At 43.4% G+C, this 9,597-nt stretch overlaps 1 pseudogene; it reads right to left on the bottom strand.

Annotated features, from left to right (window-relative positions):
• Positions 1–2,754: 2,754 nt before the first annotated feature.
• Positions 2,755–8,936, bottom strand: LOC120414052 (uncharacterized protein K02A2.6-like; annotated as a pseudogene).
• Positions 8,937–9,597: the final 661 nt, after the last annotated feature.

The following is a 9,597-nucleotide window of genomic DNA, read 5'->3' as shown; positions in this document are numbered from 1 at the left end:
AAACCACTATTTTTTATTTTTTTTTTATTTTTTGATATGTTTTAGAGGACATCAATTGCCAAATTTTCAGAAATTTACAGAATATGCAAAAAATCTTTGACCGAGTTATAAATATTTGAATCAATACTGGTGTTTAAAAAATATCGAAATATTAATTGCGAAAAATTTTCAACTTCATTTTTCGATGTAGAATTAAATTTGTAATAAAAAAAACTTTAGTGAAATTTGGATAAACTTCAAAACAAGTTGTCACCCTTTTACGATTTTTTGTTTGAAAATAGTCGCAATCATTCATTTTTAAAATAAGTGCCCATGTTCTAAAAGAAATCTGTATATTTTGCTTTTTTGAACTTTGTTGCTACGACCTTTTGTTTCTGAGATATTGCCATGCAAAGATTTAAAATCAGGAAAATTGATGTTTTCTAAGGCTCACCCAAACAACTCAGCAAATAATGGCCAAATTTTCAATGTTAAGATTTGAAACATTCGTGAAATTTTCCCATCTCTTCGAAAACTTTTTTTTAAAATCAAGACTAAAATTTCAAAAGAGCATAAGTCTTGATTTAATAAAAAAATAAAATATTATACTTTTATTATTTAACTGAGTACTTTTGATTGCAAAATAAATTTTAAGTCCAGACCAGGGTTGTTAAAATATCAAAATATCAGCTCTCAGCAACTACAATTATCCCGCCTGAATATTCATGCCTCAAATATAACTGCTCTTCTCTCTTCATTGAAACTCTCAGCGCCGAACATAGCCGAACACGTTTTCGTGTTTACCCACTCGTGATTGACATTTTCCTTTTCTCTCTCATTCCCGCTTCCACGATCATCCTACCGCAACAGCGTATAACCACAAAAGCCGCCACAAAACCAATTTCGCAAACGCAGTTTAACGGGACGTCATGCGTGGTCGGCTTCTAATCGCCATCTCGCGTTCTCTCATTGCAGTTTTCGGAGAGATTGAGAGACTCAGCGGTGAGAGCGCATAGTCGAGGAAAAGGGGAAGAGTGATAGAGAGAGAATGACATCGCTGGGAATCATGAGACACAAGAAGAGATCTCACAAGCTATCGTGACGGCCGCTATACTCTCGGATATTTTTGGTGCAGAGATAATCTATTGATAGCTTTTTTATCACTCATTTGCAACACTGGTCCAGACATATTTTTAAAGAAATTGTTTCGAGTGTTTTTCTTTGAAAAATAAAAAATAAACTAATTAAACAAGAGTTTTTGAGGCCAATGCAAACGTTGCAAAATTTCCCCAAAAATCAGGGATGAAAAAATTATTGCTATACAAATATTTTTTTTATTTATATAATAAATGCAGACTTTAAAAAATCTGTAGTTTACTAGGGCTAGTGATACTTTACGGCAAATAATTTTGAGGCATATCAATTACAAATCATTGGAGTTTCACGACAATTTCATAATACCCTAAAATTTGCCTAAAATAAAAGTAGTTTTATTTTATTTTATAATAATTAAGTAGAAGAGTAGAACTTACTGAGCCATTTTAGAAAAGCACTGAGATTTCGGTCATTAATTTTTTTTTGTATATTTTAACCCAGCTGAAACTGTTTTGGTGCCTTCGGTATGCCCAAAGAAGCCATTTTGCATCATTAGTTTATCCAGTGTCTTGCGAACCTTCGTGGTGAACGGACACTAGAGCTGCGGTATTTTTTACTACCTAAGCTCAGAGTTATTTCAAAACAAAATTCACAGTCTTTTTAAAGACTACCTGTGTTATTTTCCAAAATTCTAAACAGTCTTTTCAAGACTAACCCCACCTGAAATTTTGTTGTATTTTACAAACGAAGCCATCTTTTTAAGAGAACTTTGCTTGCAAAATGCGTCAAAACAAAGGTAAACGCAAATCTTCTGAAGATTTGGTCGTTACGTCGGTGAAGCGTTTGAACGCTAAACCGGCTAACGGAAACAGAAAAAGAAAACAGCCTCTTCTGAGGTCTGATTCTGATTCTGAATGTGAGGTCAATCCTCCAATTCCATTGACAAACAGTTTCGGTGTTTTATCCGAAACTGATGACAAGGAACCTTCTCCTCGTACTGAGCCTTCTGCCGTCGAGAAACGAGTAAAGGCTCCGCCAATTGTAGTGACTTCCGTCTCCGATTTGGCCAGCTTTCGAACGCAACTGAAGAATTGCAAGGAAACTTGCAATTTGAAAGTTTCGTTCCAGCTTGGTCGAAGAGGAGAATGTCGCTTGTTGACGGAATCTTTACAAGATCACCAAACTTTTGTTGGTTATTTGAAAAACCACAAACACAATTTCTACACGTATGAGACCAAGAATGCTCGTCCATTCAAGGCGGTCTTGAAAGGTCTCTCCAACGACTTGTCGGTGGATGAGATCAAAAACGAACTTAAGGTGTTGCTTGGCTTTGCCCCATCCCAAGTAATACCAATGAAGAAAAAATCAAACGGGAATATTTCTCGCTTTGGTTTGACTTCACAATTTTATCTGATTCATTTCAACAGAAATGAAATCAACAATTTGAAACTTTTGGACAAAGTTCAGTTTTTGTTCCATGTACGGGTAAAGTGGGAGCATTTTAAGAAACATGGCGGTAATGGCCAGAATCTGACCCAGTGCCGGCGTTGCCAGGCATTCGGTCACGGTACTGATCATTGCGCCATGGTTCCAAAATGCATGGTTTGCGGGGATTCTTCTCACGACAAGAACAATTGTCCCGTGAAAGAAGTGTTTTATTTCTGTGTCAAATAAAATACTTCTGCTTAACTTCACAAAACAGCGTTTATTCAACAACGTCTTTATTGCTGCGCACTCGGAAACGGAATCAATGAATCGTCGAGAAAGAGCGAGAACGCGCGCTTCAATGAATGACGTTCGGAGGGAACGTCAACAAAAGGCTTAACTCTAGTCGTTCACAAACTACGTAACGCAACATCCTCTCTGTTTTATATAAAAAAAATAAAGCTACTCAAGATAGAAATCTTTGAAACGGGCTGGTAGTTTTACATCTCTCTTGGTTCGGCTGAACTTCTCTCCTCCTGCTGGAACGCTGGGTGATCTCGATGGTTTCGGGGTTTTCGCTGCTCTTGGAGTTCTACCTGCTTTCGGCTTCGTGGTCGCTTCTGGTACTCCTACATCTGGAACACTGTTGCTCAGTTCTTGATCCGGCAAAGCTTCGGTAGGCGCTGATCTGAACGACGGCTCTCTGTTGGATCTTTCGATTGGTGGCATTTCGACGTTGGGAACAGTTGCTTGAACAGGAATGGCTTCTGGCGTTTGAGGTTCTTTACGTGGTTTCAAGTTCACCAAATCTCGTCGATATTGCGTACCGTTTGCCTCCACGACGTACGACCGATCGTTCAGCTTGCTGCTTACAGTACCCGGTGTCCAGCGTTTGTTTGTCTCCGAGTTCAGCTGCACGAGCACCGGAGATCCTGTTTCCAACTGAGGCAACTTTCTTGCTTTCCGGTCGTAATGCTGCTTCGCCTTCTGCCTCCTTTCTTCAATGGCTTCCGGTACTCCCGATACCAACTTTGGCTTCAGATTGTTGGCAGAGGTTGGAACGCCGCACCGTGTGTTACGAGAAAACAGGCGTGCAGCGGGGCTGGTGCCCACCTTGTTCGGTACATTCCTCCAGTGTAGTAAGGCATACCAAAAGTCACTTCCAGCTTCATCCGCCTTCTTCATCAACCGCTTCGCAATTTTGACCGCTGCCTCCGCCTTCCCGTTAGCTTGTTGGTGATGCGGTGCGGATGTCGTGTGCTCGAAGCTCCACTCACGTGCGAACTGCTGCCATTCACGGTTGACAAAATTTGTGCCGTTATCCGTTACGACTCGCTGCGGTTTTCCGTGTCGCGAGAAATTTGATTTGCACACAGCAATCGTTGACTTTGGTGTCAAATCCTTCAGCACATCCACCTCAAAGAAGTCTGAGAAGTGGTCGACGGTAACGAGAAATCTGCAACTCTTCCCTTGGTAGTCCGCGAAGAACACGTCCATGGACACGAGCTGGAACGGGTACACAGGTATCGGATGACTCTGCATCGGTGGATGCTGCTGAGACGGACAGAATTTGGCACAAATGCCGCACTGTGCGACCGCTTCCTTGATTTGAGCACTCATTCCAGGCCAGAATAGGTTTGCTCGTGCCAGCTTGAGGGTTGCTTCTATCCCGTTGTGGCTGACATGGACCTTTTCCGTCAACTTCCGTCGAAGCGAGTGAGGGACAACAATCCTGTCGTTGCGGTACACGATACCATCCTGAGTGCTGAGTTCATTCCTGTACTTGAAGAACATCTTAGCGCTGTCCGGCACCTTGTCCACGGATGTCGGCCATCCCTCCAGGGTGTACTTCACAATAAGTTGCATTGATGCGTCGGCCGCCGATTCTTCCATAATCTCGTTCAACTGCTCATCTTTGACTTTCAGGAAACTGGAGAGCTTCACCTCCTCGACCTCCCGGAAGACCTTGTAGATGTCTCGCTTGTCGAATCTGTCGTCAGCTTGGCGTTCATCAAACGGCGCTCGGGAAATCGCATCTGCCACCACGTTCTCTTTGCCGGTCACAAACTCGATAGACGGACGGTAGCGCTGTAGATTCAGCAACATGTGTTGAAGACGGCGGGGTGCTGAGAGTAACGGCTTCTTGAACACGGTGACTAGCGGCTTGTGGTCGGTTTTGACCGTCGTTTTCGGATTCCCAACAATAAGCTGATCGAACCGGACACACGCGAAAAGAATAGCGAGCAGCTCCTTCTCGATTTGCGCATAGTTCTTTTCGGTTGCCGTGAGTGTACGAGATGCGTATCCGATGACTCCTCGACTCTGGAAGATTGCTGCGCCCAAACCGAAAGAGCTAGCGTCACACTCGACTACGATCGGCTCATTCACGTTGTAGTACTGCAGGGTACGCGTGTCCGCAACCAACTGCTTGACACGCTTGAACTCCTCTTCCTCACGCTCCGACCAGATCCAAGGCTCCTTTTCCGAAATCAGTCGTCGTAGAACGGTAAAATTGGCGCTTAGATTGGGTATGAAACGACTGAGGTAGTTCACCATTCCGATGAATCTTTGCAGTTGCTTTCGGTCCGTGGGTTGTGGGAAGTTCTTGATTGCCGCGATTTTGCTCTCGTCTGGATGTATTCCTTTGTCGGTAAGCACGTGTCCATAGAATTTCACCGACTTCTCGACCAGCTTCAGCTTCTCCAGGTTGAGTTTCACGTTGCATTCCTCGAGACGAACCAACAAACTCTCCAAGCAGCGATTGTGGTCCTCCAGCGCTTCCAGCAACGTGTCACCAGTTCCGTAGATCAGCAAATCATCGGCGATACATTCGACGCCACGCAGTCCTTGAATCGCACCTTGGAGCTTCATCTGGAAGATGTCTGGGGCTGGAGCGATTCCGAAGGGTAAGCGGATCCACCGGTAGCGACCAAACGGTGTCCAGAATGTCGTCAACCGGCTGCTTTCGTCGTCCAATACCACGTGCCAGTACCCTTTCCGAGCATCTGCCGTTGAAAAAACTTTCGCCTTCCCCAGCTCTGGCAGGATTTCATCAATTGTGGTAAATTGAAGATGGGGTCGTTTCAGCGCTTTGTTCAACGGAATCGGGTCGAGGCAGATGCGGATGGATTCGGATTTCTGCTCCTTCCTCTTCACCAGCACGATGTTGCTGACCCAGTCGGTGTGCTGAGTCTCCTTCACGATCAGGCCTTCCCGCTCCAAGTTTTTCAACTCGTCCTTCAGCTTACCTCTCATCGCTATCGGAATCCGTCGCGGAGGTTGGATGCACGGTGGTACATCTGGGCGGACTTCCAACGACACAGCACCAGCAAACTTGCCAATACCTTGGAAGACGCCCTCATGCTGGTGGACAATGTCCTGGGCTTTCACACGGTAGATGTTGAGGAGTTCTTGGTCGGTTTTAGGCGCAACAAAGTTGACCGTGTTGCAGAATTTGACGAAACCCAGGAGACGGCACTTGTTTGCCGAGAGGAGCGGGCCGTGTTGGACATCAACGACTTGTAAAACAAGGTTGTACTTACGGCTTTTCTGCGACACGGAATTTTCACCTGGCCAACCACCGGAATGCTGCTTCCGCCGAATCCTTGCAGCCGGTACGATGACGGTTGTAGGTTGACGTTGCTACTTCCGGTCATCTCTTCCAACCAATTTCGTCCCACAAGGCTGGTATTGGCGCCAGTGTCTAGCTCACACTGTACCTGCCGCCACTTTTGGTCCAGGAGCAACTTCAGTTCCACCGAGACATTTCCGCCGCTGCCGGACTTGTCGACGATTTTTCCGATGGACACACTTTCACTCTCAGTAGACTCCTCTTCTTCGTCACCACTGTCTTCCGTCGATTCACTCTCCGAGCTGGTTTCTTCTTGCACTTTCTTCACTCGGAACTTCTTCTTCTTCAGCTTCTTTCTTCGGTCAGCTTTGCACACTTTCTCAAAGTGGTTCTTTCCACCGCACCGGTTGCACTTCTTGCCAAGCGCAGGGCACGCACCCTTGGTGAAGTCATGCTTGGCACCGCAGAACTTGCACTTCATTTTGCTCTTCTTCACTACATTCACTTCCGCGCTCGGCTGACCCGCAGTAACCGGATGCCGCTCGGCGATCTCTTCGGCCCGACACAAGTCCATAGCATTTGCTTCCGTCAAGTTCTTGGTGGTGATCAACTTCGACCTGAGCTTCATCCAACGGATCGAGGTGGCCAACTTGTATTTCACCATTTCGTCCTCCAACGCATTGAACTTGCACACTTTCGCGAGCGATTTGAGTCGACACAGGTAGTTGTCAATGCTCTCCGTTGGTTCTTGACTGAGCGAGAAAAAATCGAACCAGTCCACAAACTTGTTCCGTTCACGAACCACTTTTGCTTTGATTGCCGTCAACACTAATGCTGGATCGTCTCGCTCGGCCGCGGTCAGCTCAAAGTTAAAATATTTTTTCAGAGCGTCTTTTCCCACCACCGAAAGCAGAATGCTGGCTTTTTGCTTGTTCTGCGTATCGGGCCAACCGTCCATGCCAATCGCACTTGCATAGGTCTTCCAGTTTCCTTCGAAGAAGTTGTAATTCTCCTCCATATCGCCCTCCAACTCCAGCGGGGGCGGAAGAGGAATGGACGCCGCCGCCGAATTTCCGGCCAGCGAATTCGCCGCAGGCCCACGTGCCGCTGCTGCTGCCGGCGCGCTCGCCTGCTTATCCTTCAGAGAACCGATCATCTCTTGGAACTTGCCCATAAACTGGGCGAACTGATCTGCATCCATTTTTCTGCACTTTTCACTTCCGGAAAACACTCAACCCAACGCGAGAGCGAAAAAAAATATGGCTGCCAACAGGATAAAACACGTTTCACTGCAAAACTGTTCAAAATTACTGTTGCAAATGATCTTTTCGTCGCTTGGGATGAGTTTTTCTCACTACACTTCCGCGATTTTCAATGACGCCGGAACACCACGAGTGCTTCTGACACCATGTTTTATTTCTGTGTCAAATAAAATACTTCTGCTTAACTTCACAAAACAGCGTTTATTCAACAACGTCTTTATTGCTGCGCACTCGGAAACGGAATCAATGAATCGTCGAGAAAGAGCGAGAACGCGCGCTTCAATGAATGACGTTCGGAGGGAACGTCAACAAAAGGCTTAACTCTAGTCGTTCACAAACTACGTAACGCAACAAGAAGTCACCCAATTTAAATGTGCAAATTGTGGTGGAAATCACAAATCAAATTTCTGGGATTGCCCCATCAGAAAAAAGGTTTTGGATTCTCGCGCTAAGCATCAGCCGAAATCCAAACCGAAATTTTCTCAAAGTCAGGTTGTACCTGCATCTTTAAATCAAACGTTCGTGCTGTCTCACTCGAACAATTCGAGAAATACCCCTACCGTGGAAAAGTTAGGTAACAACAATGGCATTTCTTATGCTAACGTCGTTTCGGGTTCGGGTTCATCCACGAATTTTAAATCCTCTACCAATATTTCTGAAATTGGGCAGGTACCTCAAATCTCATTTGAAAATTTTTCTGCTGGCAACGCTTTGGGATCTTCTGATCTCGGCGATGTTACGTTTGAAAAAATGACTTTTTTGCAAAACTCACTGTTTGGTTTGATTCAAACAATGAGTAATGCTACATCCATGATGGAAGCAATCCAGATTGGATTAAAATTTTCGAATGATGTTGTTCTTACCCTGAAGTTTAATCATGGATCTAAGTAATTCCATCAATATTATGAATTTTAATGCTCGCTCTTTAAAAGCGAAAGAAAATGAATTTTTCAACTTTTTACGAGTTCATAACGTGCATGTTGCTGTTATAACCGAAACATTTTTAAAAACTGGCACTTATTTGAAAAGTGATCCAGATTATAAAGTTATAACTAATAACCGAATGAATCGAAATGGCGGTGGAGTTGCAATAGTAATCCACCGTAGTATGACTTATAGCACGTTACGTGACTTCAAGTTAAAAGTTATTGAAAGTTTGGGCATTGAACTTGAAACTTCTTTTGGGAAAATTATGATTGCAGCTGCATATTTGCCTTTCCAATGCACTGGGGAAAATAAAAATTATTTCAAAGGGGATTTGAATAAACTTACTCGGCATAGATCTCGATTTTTGATCATCGGTGATTTTAATGCCAAACACCAATCTTGGAATAATTCAAAAGTAAATTCCAATGGTAAAATTCTGTTCAGAGATTGCACTTCTGGTCTTTATTCGGTTTTATACCCGAATGAGCCAACTTGCTTTTCTTCTGTTAGAAATCCATCAACAATTGATTTGGTTTTGACAAATCAAAGTCAGTATTGTGGTCCTTTAGTGACTCATGCTGATTTTGATTCTGATCACCTCCCAGTAACTTTTTCACTTTCTCATGAAGCAGTTACCAGACCCAATAGTTCTGTGTTTAATTAACACAAAGCTAATTGGGACAGGTATCAGCATCATATTGAGAATAATTTAAATCATGATTTTGTTTTAGAAACCAAAGCTGATATTGATTCAGCCTTGGAATCTTTAACTAAAGCAATTTTGGATGCTAGGAATATTGCTATTCCTAAAGTCCAAGTCAAATTTGATTCTCCCATTATTGATGACGATCTTCAGCTTCTGATTCGTCTGAAAAATGTTCGCCGAAGACAGTATCAACGTTCTCGTGATCCTGCACTGAAGCGAATTCAAAAAGATTTGCAAAAGGTTATTGACCACAGATTCACTCTCCTGCGAAATGAAAAGTTCGCAAGAGATGTCGAACAAATTAAACCTTATTCCAAACCTTTTTGGAAACTTTCAAAGGTTCTTAAGAAACCTCAAAAACCCATCCCTTCTTTAAAAGATGGTGATAATATTCTATTAACTAATGGGGAAAAAGCTCAAAAACTTGCTCAGCAGTTTGAGAGTGCTCATAATTTCAACTTGAATGTTTTGAGTCCTATTGAAAATCAAATTTCAATAGAATTTCAGAATATTGTTGAACAAGAATTTTCATCAGATGAAGTTTTTAATACGGATCTGAATGAAATAAAATCTATTATCAAAAAATTTAAAAATATGAAAGCCCCTGGTGAGGATGGCATTTTTTACATTTT

This window comes from Culex pipiens, chromosome 2 (genome assembly GCF_016801865.2).
Source record: "Culex pipiens pallens isolate TS chromosome 2, TS_CPP_V2, whole genome shotgun sequence".
In the NCBI taxonomy this organism is placed as follows: domain Eukaryota; kingdom Metazoa; phylum Arthropoda; class Insecta; order Diptera; family Culicidae; genus Culex; species Culex pipiens.
The sequence above is the reverse complement of the archived record's forward strand: the minus strand, read 5'-3'. Positions and strand labels throughout refer to the sequence as shown.